Source organism: Trichomycterus rosablanca, chromosome 14 (genome assembly GCF_030014385.1).
Source record: "Trichomycterus rosablanca isolate fTriRos1 chromosome 14, fTriRos1.hap1, whole genome shotgun sequence".
In the NCBI taxonomy this organism is placed as follows: Eukaryota; Metazoa; Chordata; class Actinopteri; order Siluriformes; family Trichomycteridae; genus Trichomycterus; species Trichomycterus rosablanca.
In genome coordinates, this window is record NC_086001.1 from 25,537,722 (window position 1) to 25,555,992 (window position 18,271).

General features: G+C 38.0%; 3 non-coding genes and 1 pseudogene across 3 annotated transcripts; all 4 read left to right on the plus strand.

Moving 5' to 3' along the window:
* The first annotated feature begins 1,173 nt into the window (after positions 1 to 1,173).
* The window catches only part of LOC134326770 (zinc finger protein 850-like), a 267,899-nt pseudogene continuing 250,801 nt past the window's right edge, over positions 1,174 to 18,271 (plus strand).
* Positions 11,850 to 11,921, plus strand: trnaq-cug (transfer RNA glutamine (anticodon CUG)). The gene has a single exon. It is a non-coding gene; the product is annotated as a tRNA-Gln (tRNA).
* On the plus strand, positions 12,900 to 12,971 carry trnaq-uug (transfer RNA glutamine (anticodon UUG)). The gene has a single exon. It is a non-coding gene; the product is annotated as a tRNA-Gln (tRNA).
* On the plus strand, positions 14,225 to 14,297 carry trnak-cuu (transfer RNA lysine (anticodon CUU)). The gene has a single exon. It is a non-coding gene; the product is annotated as a tRNA-Lys (tRNA).

The following is an 18,271-nucleotide window of genomic DNA, read 5'->3' on the forward strand; positions in this document are numbered from 1 at the left end:
GTTATAAATGTGTTTGATTATTTATAATGTTATAAATGTGTTTGATTATTTATAATGTTATAAATGTATCTGATTATTTATAATGTTATAAATGTATTTGATTATTTATAATGTTATAAATGTGTTTGATTATTTATAATGTTATAAATGTATATGATTATTTATAATGTTATAAATGTGTTTGATTATTTATAATGTTATAAATGTATCTGATTATTTATAATGTTATAAATGTATTTGATTATTTATAATGTTATAAATTTATTTGATTATTTATAATGTTATAAATGTATTTGATTATTTATAATGTTATAAATGTATTTGATTATTTATAATGTTATAAATGTGTTTGATTATTTATAATGTTTAAATGTATTTGATTATTTATAATGTTATAAATGTATTTGATTATTTATAATGTTATAAATGTATATTATTATTTATAATGTTATAAATGTATATTTTTATTTATAATGTTAAAATGTATTTGATTATTTATAATGTTTAAATGTATTTGATTATTTATAATGTTATAAATGTATTTGATTATTTATAATGTTAAAATGTATATTATTATTTATAATGTTATAAATGTATATTTTTATTTATAATGTTATAAATGTGTTTGATTATTTATAATGTTTAAATGTATTTGATTATTTATAATGTTATAAATGTATTTGATTATTTATAATGTTATAAATGTATATTATTATTTATAATGTTATAAATGTATATTTTTATTTATAATGTTAAAATGTATTTGATTATTTATAATGTTATAAATGTATATTATTATTTATAATGTTATAAATGTGTTTGATTATTTATAATGTTATAAATGTATATTATTATTTATAATGTTATAAATGTATTTGATTATTTATAATGTTATACATGTATTTGATTATTTATAATGTTATAAATGTGTTTGATTATTTATAATGTTATAAATGTGTTTGATTATTTATAATGTTATAAATGTATTTGATTATTTATAATGTTATAAATGTATTTATTATTTATAATGTTATAAATGTATTTGATTATTTATAATGTTATAAATGTATTTATTATTTATAATGTTATAAATGTATTTGATTATTTTCTGCTTCAGAACTGAACAAGGATTTCTGCTGCTCCTCGTGTCCACGTTCCTCTACAACCCAAAATCAGCTCCACAATCACATCAAGAGCTGCAACCATGATAAATATGAGACTCTGGTGAAGATTAAGACTGATGAGGATCTGACGCCCACCAGAAGCTCCAGTAATCAGCAAACGTCCTCTGGTACTGTCAGCATTAACACCTCTCTCAGTCCCACACAGGAAGAAGGAAACGTCTGCTCACAGTGTGGGAAGAGCTTCAGGTTCCTGAGTCATCTCAAAATACACCAGCGCATTCACACAGGAAAGAAACCATATCAGTGCTCACAGTGTGGGAAGAGCTTCAGTACCCAGGGTGCTCTCAAAATACACCAGCACATTCACACAGGAAAAAAAACATATCAGTGCTCACAACGTGGAAAGAGTTTAAATACACAGAGTTATCTAAAAAAACACCAGCGCATTCACACTGGAAAGAAACCAAATCAGTGCTCACAGTGTGGGAAGAACTTCAGGTGCCTGAGTGCTCTCAAGATACACCAGCGCATTCACACAGGAGAGAAACCGTATCAGTGCTCACAATGTGGGAAGAGTTTTAATACACAGGGTAATCTGAAAAAACACCAGCACATTCACACTGGAGAGAAACCGTATCAGTGCTCACAGTGTGGAAAGAGTTTTAATATACAGGGTGATCTCAAAAAACACCAGCGCATTCACACTGGAGAGAAACCGTATCAGTGCTCACAGTGTGGAAAGAGTTTTAATATACAGGGTGAACTCAAAAAACACCAGCGCATTCACACTGGAGAGAAACCGGATCAGTGCTCACAGTGTGAGAAGAGTTTTAAAAGTGCAGAAGTAGTTTCTGAATTGGAACGACTGGAAGAAGAAGAAGAATTGCAGGTATCAGAAGAAAGTGACTACGATTCGTTTGAAGAAGACGCTTTTCTTCATGGAGAAGATGCTGTTCTTGACTTGTAAGTACATTTTTTTTTTTTTATACCAAATTTACATTTGTGTTGTTGCATTGAAAAGTTTATTTTAGTAGTAAGGTAAAAATGCCAAGATCAAATTATTGTTTTCCAACTTTTATAACTTTTAAAAGACTATACTGTTGTTTCCAAGTTTATTATATATAATTTTGTTACAGCTGTGCATTTATTACAAAAACTTATGTTGTATTTTTCTTTTTGTGTTTTATAATAGCAATTCTGAGGATTCAGGTGATGACTGGGTGCCAGCTGCTCAGACTAAGAGAAAGAGGCATTCTTCCCCACCCCACCCTGAATCCACATCAAGGACCATTCACACAGATCCAGAAAGTACTGTAACGTCTGTCGAAGTGGTGCCAAGTACTTCATCCACCCACCTCCCAACAATACAGAAGACCAGGTCATCAGCAACACGTGCGAAGAGGCAATCAAGAGGACGTTCTCACCGAGTTCCTGCACAAACAAAAAGGCCAGGCAGTGTTTCTACAACCGAAGATGAAGATGATGTTTGGCATGACATCACTGATGTTGATGAGGCACCCAGCATTCCAAAATTTTTGCCAAAGCGACCTCCAGGGCTACAGCTTCTATCGAACACTGTATATTCCCCACTGCAGTTGTTTCAGCTGTTTTTCAGTATATCTGTGGTGAAGACTATTGTAGATAACACCAATAAGTATGCTGAGATCAGAGCAGCTGCAAATCCATCTTACAAATGGATTCCTCTCAGTGTTAGAGAATTCTACAAATTTATTGCATTGGTAATATACATGGGGATTGTGAAACTAAAATCTGTTGCAGACTACTGGTCTGGAAAGGAATATTACCGCCTTCATTACACCGCAAAAGTGATGACGGGCAAAAGATTTTTGGCAATCTCTAGTAACCTGCATCTGTGTGACCTAAAAGAGGACGAAGATAACACAAGGAGAAAGGGAACCTCAACATATGACAAACTTTTCAAATTGAAGCCACTGTATACAGAGTTGCTGACAGCATGCCGGACATATTTTCAGCCGGACAAGGACATTTCGATTGAAAGCAAGAATCTTCTAATCTGCATCTCTAAAGCAAGAACTGGCCTGAAACAATACATGAAGGCAAAGCCAACAAAATGGAGCTACAAAATGTTTGTTCTGGCTGATTCAACCACAGGTTACACTTGGAATTTTTTTATTTATGAAGGCAAGCAATCCGTTTGCTCAGGCCAGGGACTGAGCTATGACTCAGTTATGTCCCTCATGGATTTTGCCCTTCTTGGCAAGGGGTACCACCTCTACACTGACCATTATTACACAAGCCCCATGCTCTATTTGGATCTCCTGAAGAAGGAGACTCTTGCTTGTGGTACCATCCGTACCAACCGGAAGGGGTATCCAAAAACAAAAATCAATGATCTCACCAGGCAGGCAAAGAGAGGAACCATCCGCTGGCACAGACGTGGACAACTTCTTTTTGTAAAGTGGATGGACACAAGGGAGGTGGTGATGTGCTCCACAATGCACAAGGCATATGATGGTGACACAGTGATGAGGAGAGTAAAAAATCAGGAGGGGGTTAGGAATAAAGTGAATGTTCCAGTTCCTGCAGCGGTCAAGGATTACAACAGGCACATGGGAGGAGTTGATTTGTCGGACACCTTGATTTCATATCACAATGCCTTACACAAGACAGTCAAGTGGTACGAGACATTATTTTACCATTTCATTGACATTGGGATTGTAAATAGTTTTATTTTACATCAGCAAATATCAAAAACAAATGCACAAGAGGCTCTAACTCAGAAACTCTTTAGAGAGAAACTGATGTCGGAGCTTGTGGCCTTTTCAGGGGACACCACCCAGGATGAGTCTGCTGCAGGACCCTCAGGTGAAACAAAACAATGCCTGCCAGCATTTTACAGCGATGACAGTTCAGCTGGCAGGCGAAAATGTGCCATGTGCAAAAGGTCTGGCAACCCTGTGAAGACACCAGTGTACTGCACAAAGTGCGATGTGCCATTGTGCGTTGTGGCCAAAAGAAACTGTTTTTACAAATGGCACAATATGGGGCACCACAAAAACCTGTAAATATTTGTAAAATGTAAATAGACATTGTAAATAGTTTTGAGTTGATTGTATTTTTCAAAAAAATTTGTTTTGCTAATCATTCAATTGTTGTGTTTTATTTTTGGAAAACATGTTTATAAAACGTTTGTAACATAGGTACCTAAATACAATTCATTATATTGAATTCAGAGGTTGTTTCTAGTGTAAAAAGGCTAAAAAAAAAAGCATGTAGAAAAGCTAAAATAACATTTGGAGAGGCTAAAAGGACATTTGGAGAGGATATGTCAGGGTCATGCAATTATTATTTTCACTAAGGTATGTAGATCTGAACCTAAATTAATTATGTTGTCACCATAAAATACAGATCATTTATTTTTGCAATATAGCTTGTTTTTCCCTATTGGAAGGTTTTGGAGAGGTTTTGGGCACATTTGGAGAGGCCGATATGGACTGTTGTTACTCCAACTTGTATAACTCCAGATCAGTATGGGTGATCATCAAAAAAAATTTGGTATGGTGGTAGTAAACAACTTTGGTCACAGACATGATGTGTTGGCAATGTTATACCAGACCTATATTCATACTTACATTTACATTTTCAGCATTTAGCAGACGCTTTTATCCAAAGCGACTTACATTACAGTATACAGTGTGAGCAATTGAGGGTTAAGGGCCTTGCTCAAGAGCCCAACAGCAGCAACCTAGCAGTGGTGGGGCTTGAACCAGCAACCTTCTGGTTACTAGTCCAGTACCTTAACCACTAGGCTACTGCCTGCTTGCCCATACTTATGCATATTTATGCATACTTATACTCACTAAAACTTTGGACTAAAACAAAAAATGTAAAAATCGTTTTTATCATCATTGCAACATGGTAAAATATCATTATGACCTTTAGCAGTTTCTACTGATACTTTATGGGGTTTTCAGTCACATTAAACCATAAATTTCCTTAAATCATATGTACTTTGTGAATAAACAGCATTAAAATTTGGGTATGCCCTTCAGACGGAAAATGCACAAAAATAGACTGGACAGCCAAGGGGTTAATCAACTGAGTAATCTCAAAAAACATCAGCGCATTCACATTTTACAGAAATGATGCTCACAGTGTTGGAGCTGCTTTGCTTATTTTTCAGCACTTAGACACAAGTGTGACTCATCAGATTGTACCAAACAAGCTAAAATATAAAAATATAAAATATAGTGAGTGAGTGAGTGTTGGGGAGAAATGGTTAGCAATGAATGAATTATACTGTGTAATTAATAGGTAATTAATTACACAGTAAACATTAATAAGTAAACAGTAATAATAAAAGTATAAATCTTTAGGTTAAACTATTACTGGGAAATAATGTGATTATCTATAGTGGAGTGAATGGTGGGTAGAAGCAGGAGGTTTAGAGCCTGATGTAAGTGAATGCTATCAATTAATAGTGGAAGTGAATTGAAAATAAAAGGTATTGGATCGGCTAGCATATATTGGTCTTAGTGATGCTGTGCTTGATTGGTTTTCTTCATACATTTCTAGACATGTACAGTATGTTCACATTAACTCCTGTTACTCCTGTTACTCCTGGACAGTGATAGCTCAGTGGTTAAGGTACTGGACTAGTAAACAAAAGGTTGCCGGTTTAAGCCCCGCCACCACCAAGTTGCCACTGTTGGGTCCCTGAGCAAGGCCCTTAACCCTCAATTGCTCATTGTGTAAGTCGCTTTGGATAAAAGCGTCTGCTAAATGCTGAAAATGTAAATGTTACTAGTGGTGTCCCTCAGGGCTCTGTCTTGAGGCCTATACTGTTTTTAATTTACCTGCTTCCCATTGGACGTATCTTTAGAAAATACAACATTCAATTTTATTGTTATGCGAACGACACCGAACTATACCTGTCCACTGTGCTCACGGCTACTCTTCCTCATCCATCTCTCTCTGATTGTCTAATAGAATTAAGAACATGGTTCTCTTACAATTTTCTCAAATTAAATGCTGATAAAACTAAAATTCCTCTTATAGGTAGAAAATCTCCTCTCTCTAAATCTAACAAATTCTCAGTGATGATGAAGAACTCAGTCGTTTCTCCTTCCACTCACAATCTTTCATTTTCACGATCTGCTTATTTCCATTTACGTAACATAAATCGTCTACGTCCATTCCTTTCTCCTAGAAGTGCTGATGTTCTTGTTCATGCCCTGGTCACATCTCGATTTGATTATTGTAACTCTCTCCTTTTTGGTCTACCTCATATGGCAGCTAGAGCTTTTAGCTACTCTGCCCCACGTCTCTGGAACTCTCTCCCTCCTGACATTCACACCATTGATTAAATTCCTAGTTTCAAAACATGCCCTAAAACGTATTTCTGTAAACTCGCCTACCCTTAATCTGTGTCGTTAATTATGTACGGATGTTTTGTATTGTAAGGTGTCCTTAAGAGTTTTCAAAGGCGCCCATAAATAAATATATATATATATATATATATATATATATAAATATATGTTGGCACAGATATTACTTATATAACTTGTGTTTCACACGTTTTCATTGTTTGGCTTATATAACTTGGTACAATCAGTTTTGTACAATCTGATGTTTTCATATACTTGAGCAGTTGCTACAGTCTGGACAAATGGCCACCTATCCAGTCTAGAATTTGTATTGTTATGTTCATTTATGTGTCATTTATGTATTTTGCTTGTTATTGCTTGTTTGCTAATAAAATATCTACATATTGAACCTTAATCCTTGGTCTCATTATTGATTCCTGAAAGCTTCTGTCCTGTTTTTAGATGAATAAAAACACCTCCCAGTCAGTGTACTGAAGAGCAGAGAAGGCTATCGCTAGGCAGGTCTTTACCTGTATTAGTTCTGGTTTGTAGCAACTGGTGAGCGGTCTGTATGCTGGAATCAACATAAGTCCCACAAAGTCCACATAGGAGTGAGTAAACTGACATTGTTCAGCTCACGTATGGCACTAAGGTAAAATATATTTGGTATAATAAGAACATCAACATTTTTCATGGTTTTGTTTTCATTGGTTAAAAAAGTCTCCATATAGATATTATATCATTAATTACACTTAGCACTGATTGCTAAGTGCAGTTCATGCCTGTTATTGAGGATATCGACATTTTCCTCAGGCATGTTGTTACATTTTAACAAAAAGCATCCATTTTTTGCTGAGATAACAATTACTACACTTTGCATTGTTATTGTACTGGAATTCTGGGGTCAGCTATCAGTGATATCATAATATATCAATTATTACACTTAGCATTGATTGCTTTAATTATTTTTTAATTAAGTACAAGTAAAATTACTTGTCTAAAAATCTACTCAAGTAAAAAGTAACTAATTTAAAATGTACTCAGAGTAAAGGTTACTTATTACTTTACTTACTTAATACCAAACTTTTGAAGCATAATCTGTCACTCTGTTTATATCATTGCACACCTGGACATTTAATGCCAAAACACTTTTTTTATTATTATTGACATTGTGTATATATTTATTTCTACCAACATTGTACTGCAATACATACTTATTATTATTCTTATGCACCTTTAGCCTATTTAATTATTAATTTTTAACTGAGTCTTTTATTTACTTTTTTCTATTGTACCCTGAGCTGTTGTAATACTTGACTTTCCCTCTGGGATTAATAAATCGATCTATCTATCTATCTATCTATCTATCTATCTATCTATCTATCTATCTATCTATCTATCTATCTATCTATCTACTTTTTTAACAGCGGTGGTGGGGGGGGGTGTCTCCTGTGCAATGCAAAGTGGATATATCTTACAATATTTGTTTTTAATTAAGATATAACAGAAAAAAAACATGTTGATTCAACATTTAAAACATTTAGGGATGTGTAATGTGTTATTTTAGTACAGACCATCCCATAATACTTTTTCAAACTGTCTAACCACTGAAGCTGGCATTAATTGTGGATTCTATAGACCAGCCTTCTTTTCATCACCAACAAATACCAAACAACATCATACTGCAAATCTCAGAACTCAACACAAGTCAAGGTAGTAGTTTAAAAGTGACAGTAAGTCTGTGTCTGTTTCTGTTGTTTATTTGTGTTTGTGTGTAAACTGTGATTGAATTAAACCTACATCTCTCTGATGGTCTGACTGATAAGCTGTCTGTTCTGACCTGCTGCTTAAGCCTGACTAGCTCAGTCGGTAGCGCATGAGACTCTTAATCTCAGGGTCGTGGGTTCCAGCCCCATGTTGGGCGAGTATCTTCATTTAACATCTACAGAAACCAAAAGAACGTTTTTCCATTTTGTATAGCCGGTCTCCGGTGACTTATCAGGTGGATATTTGTGCTTGTAGGACTTGCTTGTTTTTCTTTTCTACAATGTAAGTTCACACCTTCAGGTTCATGTTATTTGAGATCTCTACATAGAATTCTTCCTCATGTACAGAAAGACGCAGTTCAGTTTGAGAAGCTCACAGCGGGAGAGCGAGTGAGTCTGCGTGTTCAAATGAATCAAATGAGTTGATTCTTTAATCCGGTTCTTTAAGTTGAACGACAGGAATAGACTCGAAAGAGTCTATTCACTAAGTTGATGGTACTCAGCAATGAGCAATTTGAAGCTGAGGGAGTCGATTCTTTTTGATGAAGTCAACATTTTATAGTAAAAAGCGTCGGATCACTATCGTTAGGTGTCATTTAAAAATGAATTGCGGGTCAATACAGAGACAAACCATCTCATCTAATACAAAATAGAATAAATAATGTATAACAGTTTGATGATGCATCATACATACAGCCCTAGTCAAAATATCCTATATCCTACATAACCTACAGTATATATCCTATATATCCTATATCCTATTCTCAAACTTTTTAGACCAAGTACCACCCATTATCAAACCAAAACTTCCAAGTACCACCTATATTTCTCATCACAGAACCACATATGGCACACATTAATTAGGTGTGTGTGTGTGTGTGTATATACAGGGGTTGGACAAAATAACTGAAACACCTGGTTTTAGACCACAATAATGTATTAGTATGGTGTAGGGCCTCCTTTTGGAGCCAATACAGCGTCAATTCATCTTGGAAATGACATATACAAGTCCTGCACAGTGGTCAGAGGGATTTTAAGCCATTCTTCTTGCAGGATAGTGGCCAGGTCACTACGTGATGCTGGTGGAGGAAAACGTTTCTCCAAAACACCCCAAAGTGGCTCAATAATATTTAGATCTGGTGACTGTGCAGGCCATGGGAGATGTTCAACTTCACTTTCATGTTCATCAAACCAATCTTTCACCAGTCTTGCTGTGTGTATTGGTGCATTGTCATCCTGATACACGGCACTGCCATTGGATGCACATGGTCCTCCAGAATGGTTCGGTAGTCCTTGGCAGTGACGCGCCCATCTAGCACAAGTATTGGGCCAAGGGAATGCCATGATATGGCAGCCCAAACCATCACTGATCCACCCCCATGCTTCACTCTGGGCATGCAACAGTCTGGGTGGTACGCTTCTTTGGGGCTTCTCCACACCGTAACTCTCCCGGATGTGGGGAAAACAGTAAAGGTGGACTCATCAGAGAACAATACATGTTTCACATTGTCCACAGCCCAAGATTTGCGCTCCTTGCACCATTGAAACCGACGTTTGGCATTGGCACGAGTGACCAAAGGTTTGGCTATAGCAGCCCGGCCGTGTATATTGACCCTGTGGAGCTCCCGACGGACAGTTCTGGTGGAAACAGGAGAGTTGAGGTGCACATTTAATTCTGCCGTGATTTGGGCAGCCGTGGTTTTATGTTTTTTGGATACAATCCGGGTTAGCACCCGAACATCCCTTTCAGACAGCTTCCTCTTGCGTCCACAGTTAATCCTGTTGGATGTGGTTTGTCCTTCTTGGTGGTATGCTGACATTACCCTGGATACCGTGGCTCTTGATACATCACAAAGACTTGCTGTCTTGGTCACAGATGCGCCAGCAAGACGTGCACCAACAATTTGTCCTCTTTTGAACTCTGGTATGTCACCCATAATGTTGTGTGCATTGCAATATTTTGAGCAAAACTGTGCTCTTACCCTGCTAATTGAACCTTCACACTCTGCTCTTACTGGTGCAATGTGCAATTAATGAAGATTGGCCACCAGACTGGTCCAATTTAGCCATGAAACCTACCACACTAAAATGACAGGTGTTTCAGTTATTTTGTCCAACCCCTGTATATTAGTGATGGGAATTATGGCTTTTTGAAGGGTGCCGGATATTTTGGCTCGGTTCCTTTTAAAGAGCCGTTCAACAAAATGTCTCTTCGTTCTTCAGGAGGCACTAAACTTCGGCAGGTGTTAAACTATAAGACTTAACTCTGTGCAGTTATTAATAGTGCGGCGTTTTGTTGTGATTTTGATACTTGGGTGGCAATGTTTAGCAAAAGAATAGTTAAAATGTACTGCCTAAATCTACATTATTTTAGAATTATATGAATCCCGTCAGTTTAAAAAATCTGAGATGTTAAAGTCTAAAGTTGTGTGTGTGTGTATTTTTCTTTTTCAGCTTTATTTATTTAGCAAATGGCAAGTTTCATTTGGGAGCCGGTGTGAGTTTCAAGGTTTAGAAACATTAGCACTTTCAGGATGGTAGCGTTCAGCGCATGTGCAGTACAACAGAGCGCTTGTGGGGTGTAGACCACAACTGTTTGTGCTAGTAGTGTAAACCAAGCATATCACCATTCAGGAAGGTATATCAGTGCCAAAATACGAGCCAGTTTGTTTAGTAGAACTTTATAAGCCAACAGCAGCGAATAAACCTAAGAGTCACCTTAGATTACATGTCAGTTCCGGAAGCCTTCCGCATATACATAGCGGCTCCCTGATGCCCGCAAGTCACATAAAATCTCCCGGAATCTAAAATAAGCGGCCAAGAACGCACACACACACACACACACGCAGGCGACACAGACTTTTTCCCGATTGCATATTAAATCCGTTATCTGATATACAATCTAGTGCACTATGCAAGAAACACAAATCATCATCTAGTTATTCTTTCTAGTGCACTCTGTAGTGAACATGAATGCGTTATCTAATACACTATCTAGTCCACTATGTAGGAAACATAAATCCGTGATCTAATATACAATCTAGTGCACTGTGTAGGGAACATAAATTCATATCTAAAATACTATCTAGTGCACTATGTAGGGAACATAAATCCGTTATCTGATATACAATTTAGTGCACTATGTAGGGAACCTAAATCTGTTAACTAATACGCTACCTAAAGCATTATGTAAGAAACAAAAGTCTATTATCTAGTACACTATTTAGTGCACTAAGTAAAAAACATAACTTCTTTTTTAATATACAATCTAGTGCACTATGTAGGGATTATAAATCAATTATCTTTCACACTATCTGGTGCACTATGTAGTACACATTAATGTGTTTGTGACGCGAACTGTTAGTTTAGTAGCTCAGTTACCAGCTCCTAAAAGTTCTGTTATCACCCATATACTTTGCTGTGTGCGAGAGGGTTTTTAGCTTTTTTTGTAGCTCCCTGAAATGAGTTTTTGCAACTTGGGATGTCTGACATGTTAACTTCCATCTATCCATCCAGCTCAAATACCATAAACACTACATAAAACATGTGGAGTTAATGGTGTAATTATTAACCTTTGTGCTCAATTCTTCATTACAAAACATTTCTTTTGTGGTTCCATGGTGTAATGGTTAGCACTCTGGACTCTGAATCCAGCAATCCGAGTTCAAATCTCGGTGGAACCTGGCTTTATTTAGGTAAAAACACAGTTATCAATGATGAGAAGACAATAGTGTTCCACATATGACTGCTCTAGGGCCAGTGATAGCTCAGTGGTTAAGGTACTGGACTAGTAAACAGAAGGTTGCCGGTTCAAGCCCCGCCACCACCAAGTTGCCACTGTTGGGTCCCTGAGCAAGGCCCTTAACCCTCAATTGCTCATTGTGTAAGTCGCTTTGGATAAAAGCGTTTGCTAAATGCTGAAAATGTAAAATGTAAATGCTCTATGCCAAATTAGAACACAAAGTGGCAAGTCATTGTTTACAGCGCCATCTACCGACCTACTGCGTCTTGAACTTACTGCAATTTTTCAACAGTGGAACTTTTTGTTGTGATTTTGATACTTGGGTGGCAATGTTTAACTAAAATTACTTTTATTTAGTGTTTAAAACATCTAAATTACCTCATTTTTTTCAATTGATTTCAGTCAATTATATCAATCACGTAAGTTTAAATCACTTGAGATGTTCAAGTCTGAAGTTGTGTATTTTTGCTTTATTTACTTAGCAAATGGTGAATCATTACGTTTAGTTTTCATGGTGTCAGGGTTCCATGGTGTAATGGTTAGCACTCTGGACTCTGAATCCTGCGATCTGAGTTCACATCTCGGTGGGACCTTACTGCTTTTATTTGGGGCCCGGTGTGAGGTCCAAGATTGAGAAACCTTAGCAGTTTCAGGATGGTAGCATTCAGCTCATGTGCAGTACAACAGAGCATCACAATTGCTTGTGCTAGTTTAGAGTCACCTTAAATGACATGTTCATTTCCATCCATTCATCCAGCTTTAATATCATAATAGCACTAGTAGTGTTATAGTGTTCCACATGTGACTGCTCCATCCCAAAATATAATCGCTAATCATTGTTTACAGCGCCATCTAACAGCCAACTTGCTCTTAAATGACTAATTATTAACTTTTGGGCTTAAGTAAGACCTCACTGTGTGGTTCCTTGGTGTAATGTTTAGCACTCTGGACTTTGAATCCAGTGATCCGAGTTCAAATCTCGGTGGAACCTGGTTTTATTTAGGTAAAAACACTGTTATCAATGCTGAGTAGAGAATAGTGTTCCACATATGACTGCTCTATGCTGAATTGTAGTACCAAAAGACAAAACATTGTTTACAGCGCCATCTACCGGCCAACTGGGTCCTAAACTTAACTCAGTGCAGTTTTCCAACAGTGGCATAGTTTGTTTTTTTGATACTTGGGTGGCAATGTTTAACTAAAATTACTTTTATTTACTGCCTAAAACTTCTAAAATACCTCAGAATTATATCAATCACGTACGTTTAAAAATCTGAGATGTAAAAGTAAAGTCTGAAGTGTTAACATGTTAACTTCCATCTATCCATCCAGCTTAAATACCATAAACACTACATATAAAACATGTGGAGTAAAACAGTATCAAACATATAAATATAAAACATGTGGAGCTATTCTTACTACAGTAAAACACACTGAACTGACTTTTAAAGTGAAGTTCAAAATGTTGTACAGAGATCGTTCCCATCTAGTGGTGCTAGATAAATTACAGCTTGTTACTTGGGTACAGATTTGTGACATTATTATTAAATTGTTGTTGTTGTGTTTGTTGTTATTTTTTAACTGTTCATGTTTTTAAGTGTAAAACCATAAACAGCACCGTCTATGAATAAATGAATCACCTTGAGATTTTTGTTTACGTGAACAATGTCTGAAATCTGACGAGCTTGATTAGTTTGTAATATGTGTTAAGATGATGAATGAACCTAAACACTTGATTTAAAATTTTACGTTTTTATTTATTTATTTTAGTTTCAATACAACGTGACACCGGCAAGATAAAGAAAGCAAAAATAAAGTGTCCCAAGTGTTTTTGTAACATGTTGTAGACCTGCAGTGGCTACTGTTTTTGGTATACAGGAAAGAAAAGTCTGAATGCAGGTGAAAATGTTATTTGGCAACCAGCACTGTGTAAATATTGGACAGAACACATGATGGGTTATTTTAACTTGTTGGGTTGTGCAGTTTAACCATTGTGCTGGATTAAATAAATGTAAGAAAATACAGCATTAAAGCATAATCTCAATAAAATACGCTACAATTTAACACTATAATACAATACAATACAGTGACAGTAAGTCTGTGTCTGTTTCTGTTGCTTATTCTGAATTGTGTTTGTTTGTAAACTGTGAATTAGTTCTTAATCTGGTCGTGATGTTAGTGAATTAAACCTACATCTCTCTGATGGTCTGATCGATGAGCTGTCTGTTCTGACCTGTTGCTTAAGCCTGGCTAGCTCAGTCGGTAGAGCATGAGACTCTTAATCTCAGGGTCGTGGGTTCGAGCCCCATGTTGGGCGAGTATCTTCATTTAACATCTACAGAAACCAAAAGAAGGTTCTTCCACTTTGTACAGCCGGTCTCTGGTGACTTATCAGGTGGATATTTGTGCTTGTAGGACTGTTGTTTACTTAATGTTATCAGTTACTTATTTCCACTATTCTGTGGGACTACATGTTGTTGTGTCTCATATCCGTTTCATCAACAGGCAGGTTGTGCAATAAAAGACACTCGTCCCTGGGTGGGCTCGAACCACCAACCTTTCGGTTAACAGCCGAACGCGCTAACCGATTGCACCACAAAGACACACGCACAGCTGTTTCATTGGATGGTACACACGAGTCACATGACTTGCTAAGGTTTACAGAAGGGTAATTAAGTTTGGCAAATTGAAATAATGGCATGTTTCTGACCTGAATGAGAGGGGCATTAAAAAGATCTCACACTTGTCAGAGACAACGATTTGGAGGTTTGGATCCACACCTGGATTAAGCCAAGAATCTGTGATTATCATCATACACGTTTTCTGTATAGATGTTTGTGATGTTAAACTTAGTCTCAGTTCATCCATCATTTGAAAGTGACCTGACGTTCGTGACAAACAGACTCGGTAGCGGTGGTCTGTAAGGGGCTCTTTAGCTCTGCTAAGATACCGGACCAGCATCTTCGTTTTTGTCGTCTCTCCCTCCATTGTCTTCGTCACCTTCCGTTGGGTGTGGTCTCAAGTTCGTCTCGGCTGTAGGAGAGGAGACTTAAAGAGTGAATTTAGTTTAAATATTAATTAAAAAAACTTACCCATGATGATTTACCAGGTCGTTTGTTACAGTTTCCTTTCCAGTCGTACCTCCACAAAAACCAAAACACTCAATCTGTAAAAGAAAGACACGTGCATGAATGTGATGAGGTTCTAAGATCTCTGAATATAATCCTGATCATCCCTAATGAACCCAAATGTAATTCATACTGCACATTCACTGCACTATACTGCACACAGAACATACTGACACCCACCGTCACCCTTATACTGCACCTCTATCTGTTACTGCACCACAGTCAGTATACATACTGTAACCAAACGTATTCAGACACTTTACACCACACACACCACACACACACACACACACTCACACACTCAGTACCAGGGTGTGTCATGGTATGGGGTGTGTCAGTACCAGGGTGTGTCATGGTATGGGGTGTGTCAGTACCAGGGTGTGTCATGGTATGAGGTGTGTCAGTACCAGGGTGTGTCATGGTATGTGGTGTGTCAGTACCAGGGTGTGTCATGGTATGGGGGTGTGTCAGTACCAGGGTGTGTCATGGTATGGGGGTGTGTCATGGTATGGGGGTGTGTCATGGTATGGGGTGTGTCATGGTATGGGGTGTGTCAGTACCAGGGTGTGTCATGGTATGTGGCTGTGTCAGTACAAGGGTGTGTCATGGTATGGGGGTGTGTCAGTACCAGGGTGTGTCATGGTATGGGGGTGTGTCAGTACCAGGGTGTGTCATGGTATGGGGGTGTGTCATGGTATGGGGGTGTGTCAGTACCAGGGTGTGTTATGGTATGGGGGTGTGTCAGTACCAGGGTGTGTCATGGCATGGGTTGTGTCAGTACCAGTACCAGGGTGTGTCATAGTATGGGGATGTGTCAGTACCAGGGTGTGTCACACACACACTTATACCTAGGGTACCCCATTACCCCCAAGACAATAGGAGAACATGCAAACTCCACCCGGGAATTGAACCCAGGATCCTACAGAAGCCGTCCCACAGTGGAAATCAAGTCAGTATATGTGCAGTCACATGAATCCAGTCATGCCCATATATGGTAAAGGTAAATTCACTCTGCTCTCTTCGAACGCTGTGAAATCACAATGTGGACCTGTGCTCTTCAGGAGCAGCATTTTGATTTTCTCCTCATTTACGATGGCTGCTTCTCTGAGACAGAGGTTTCTGCATGTGATGTGTTGCAGGGTGCGTCCCCGGGTGTCCTCCGGGGGCGACCCGGGTCACGGGGGCGGCACGGAGGCCGAGGAATCGCTCCTGATGGAGGGGTTTCTGTTTAAGAGGACCAGGAGTGTGTTAAAAACCTGGAACAGGTCTGTACACTGATGCTTAGTGTATGTATTAGAAATTCTATATACAGTGTATCACAAAAGTGAGTACACCCCTCACATTTCTGCAGATATTTAAGTATATCTTTTCATGGGACAACACTGACAAAATGACACTTTGACACAATGAAAAGTAGTCTGTGTGCAGCTTATATAACAGTGTAAATTTATTCTTCCCTCAAAATAACTCAATATCCAGCCATTAATGTCTAAACCACCGGCAACAAAAGTGAGTACACCCCTAAGAGACTACACCCCTAAATGTCCAAATTGAGCACTGCTTGTCATTTTCCCTCCAAAATGTCATGTGATTTGTTAGTGTTACTAGGTCTCAGGTGTGCATAGGGAGCAGGTGTGTTCAATTTTGTAGTACAGCTCTCACACTCTCTCATACTGGTAACTGAAAGTTCCAATATGGCACCTCATGGCAAAGAACTCTCTGAGGATCTTAAAAGACGAATTGTTGCGCTACATGAAGATGGCCAAGGCTACAAGAAGATTGCCAACACCCTGAAACTGAGCTGCAGCACAGTGGCCAAGATCATCCAGCGTTTTAAAAGAGCAGGGTCCACTCAGAACAGACCTCGCGTTGGTCGTCCAAAGAAGCTGAGTGCACGTGCTCAGCATCACATCCAACTGCTGTCTTTGAAAGATAGGCACAGGAGTGCTGTCAGCATTGGTGCAGAGATTGAAAAGGTGGGGGGTCAGCCTGTCAGTGCTCAGACCATACGCCGCACACTACATCAAATTGGTCTGCATGGCTGTCACCCCAGAAGGAAGCCTCTTCTGAAGTCTCTACACAAGAAAGCCCACAAACAGTTTGCTGAAGACATGTCAACAAAGGACATGGATTACTGGAACCATGTCCTATGGTCTGATGAGACCAAGATTAATTTGTTTGGTTCAGATGGTCTCAAGCATGTGTGGCGGCAATCAGGTGAGGAGTACAAAGATAAGTGTGTCATGCCTACAGTCAAGCATGGTGGTGGGAATGCCATGGTCTGGGGCTGCATGAGTGCAGCAGGTGTTGGGGAGTTACATTTCATTGAGGGACACATGAACTCCAATATGTACTGTGAAATACTGAAGCAGAGCATGATCCCCTACCTCCGGAAACTGGGTCGCAGGGCAGTGTTCCAGCATGATAATGACCCCAAACACACCTCTAAGACGACCACTGCTTTATTGAAGAGGCTGAGGGTAAAGGTGATGGACTGGCCAAGCATGTCTCCAGACCTAAACCCAATAGAACATCTTTGGGGCATCCTCAAGCGGAAGGTGGAGGAGCGCAAAGTCTCGAATATCCGCCAGCTCCGTGATGTCGTCATGGAGGAGTGGAAAAGCATTCCAGTGGCAACCTGTGAAGCTCTGGTAAACTCCATGCCCAGGAGAGTTAAGGCAGTTCTGGGAAATAATGGTGGCCACACAAAATATTGACACTTCAGGAACTTTCACTAAGGGGTGTACTCACTTTTGTTGCCGGTGGTTTAGACATTAATGGCTGTATATTGAGTTATTTTGAGGGAAGAATAAATTTACACTGTTATATAAGCTGCACACAGACTACTTTTCATTGTGTCAAAGTGTCATTTTGTCAGTGTTGTCCCATGAAAAGATATACTTAAATATCTGCAGAAATGTGAGGGGTGTACTCACTTTTGTGATACACTGTATATACACTCAATATTATATATACACTCAATATTATATATATATACACTCAATATTATATATATATACACTTAATATTATATATATACACTCAATATTATATGTATACACTCAATATTATATATATATACACTCAATATTATATATATATACACTTAATATTATATATATATACACTCAATATTATATGTATACACTCAATATTATATATA